The following is a 2,198-nucleotide window of genomic DNA, read 5'->3' as shown; positions in this document are numbered from 1 at the left end:
GAGAGAGAGAGAGAGAGAGGCTGTGTATGTATGAATTACCACCGTTTTGCCGCGTTTTTCTATTAACAGTAAAGCTGTGGCTTTAATTCCTTTCGGAACAATGATGTTACCAGCTCCTTGTTGAGAAAGATAATGTAGCTCTAGAGCGATTAAGCTATTTAGTTGATAAAACTGCGGGGCAGCGCTAAAAAGTTTGTTCCTGAATGTCTGAGTGCGGCCGCAACGTGATCTGTGAGTGTGACTGAACTTGACATCAAACTGCTTCTGTTTCACACAAATGCTGGCACAGACGTGCATGTTCGGCTAGAGTCGCTTTGAACTTGTGCATTTTCTGAAGCGGAGCTGCGCGGAAAGTAAAAAAAAATGTCATGCACACCGCCAAGCGAAACAACATCGCGCGGACTCAAAGCAAACTTCCGCCAACACCACGATAATGTCATATTTGCCACGCGGCCACGCGGACGCGTCGAGTAAATCAGCCTTAAATCAGCCTTGAGCGTGTGTGCGTTAGATACAGTGAAGACAGCGGTAGAGAGTGTGTTAATTTGTGCAATGATAACCTACCAGCAATGTAAATTATTTTTTTAATATATTAGAAGTACATTGAGTACATTACAATATAAATTTTTTAGAACGAGTACATTATTATTTATGGGCTTAAAAACAAGATACAAACAATCAGAATATTGTACCTGGTGGGGAGTGCACAATGTAAACATGAAACATATGCCATTACCTATATTGTACTGTGGTACAGTTATGGAGGCCCTTCATAATGCAGAGGTCAACTGTCTGCTCTGCCAATAGTTAGAAATGGCACTATAGTAAGCAGTGTTTAATAAACAGCTGTTTTTCTCAATTCTGCTGAGGTGAAATTCAGTGCAGTCTCTGTACTCTGTACGTATCGTGGCCTCTGTATCATGATACGTATCGTATTGTGACTTTGCTGGTGATACACAAGGCAGCTTTTAGAGCCTGGCTATTGCTGGACATACTGTTTTTCCACGCAATTCTAAAAACTTCCAAGTTAGTTTTTCTCCATTTGCGCTCAAGACTATGAGTTTCTTTCTTGAGAAATTGGGTATTACTGTTGTACCATGGCGCAGTACATTTTTCTCTAACCTTAGATCAGCGAAGAACATTGTCATCACTGAAGGAGAAGAAATCGGAGGATCCTATGGGCGAAGTGCCGCTTTTATAGCCAGATGCCCCGCCCATTCTGGCGGGCTTTGTCGCCATAGGCTCGTGCAGCTCCACTGCCAAGTCATTGGTTAGTTTTTTAATTCACTGCACGAACCAATGGCCGTGCAATTATACTTCGTTATTGAAAGGCTTCAGTATTCGGAGAAAAAGGAGTATTCCCCAAAGCGTCTTAGCAGTATCGATAGGGAACTTTCTCTTTCTCTCATTATGAGTTTCTCGTAATAATGAGAAGCTTTCTCTTAATAATTACTTAGTTTCTCGTAATGAGAAACTTTCTCGCAATAATGACTTAGTTTCTCATAATAATGTCTTAATTTCTTATAATAATTACTTAGTTTCTCGTAATAATGAGAAACTCATAATAATGACTTAGTTTTTCGCAATAATGACTTCGTTTTTTCGTAATAATGAGAAACTTTCTCGTAATAATGACGTAGTTTCTCGTAATAATGAGAAACTTTCTCGTAATAATGACTTAGTTTCTCGTAATGAGAAACTCATAATAATGACTTAGTTTTTCGTAATAATGAGAAACTTTCTCTTAATAATGACTTAGTTTCTCTAAATAATGAGAAGATTCTTATTAATGACAGTTTCTCGAAATAATGACTTAGTTTCTCATAATAATTAGAAAATCATAATAATAACTTAGTCATTAATACAAGAATGTTTCTCATTATTATGAGAAACTTAGTTTCTCATAATAATGACTTAGTTTCTTGTAATAATGAGAAACTCATGATAATGACTTAGTTTCTCGTAATAATGAGAAGGTCCCACTTTATATTAAGTGGCCCTAATACCTGTGTACTTACAAAGTAACTAGATGTGCACATAGTATGTAACCACAGTACAGCCGTAATGTTTGTGTAACTACACATATGTAACAACCCACTGAATGGTATGTGTAAATACAAATGTGTAACAGGACATTGGTAACAACTAGGGATGCACCGATACCACTTTTTCCAGTACTCGCCCGATACCGATACTTT

Source organism: Sinocyclocheilus anshuiensis, unplaced genomic scaffold, assembly GCF_001515605.1.
Source record: "Sinocyclocheilus anshuiensis isolate Anshui unplaced genomic scaffold, SAMN03320099.WGS_v1.1 scaffold6449, whole genome shotgun sequence".
NCBI classification, from domain to species: domain Eukaryota; kingdom Metazoa; phylum Chordata; class Actinopteri; order Cypriniformes; family Cyprinidae; genus Sinocyclocheilus; species Sinocyclocheilus anshuiensis.
Note: the sequence above shows the minus strand (reverse complement) of the source record.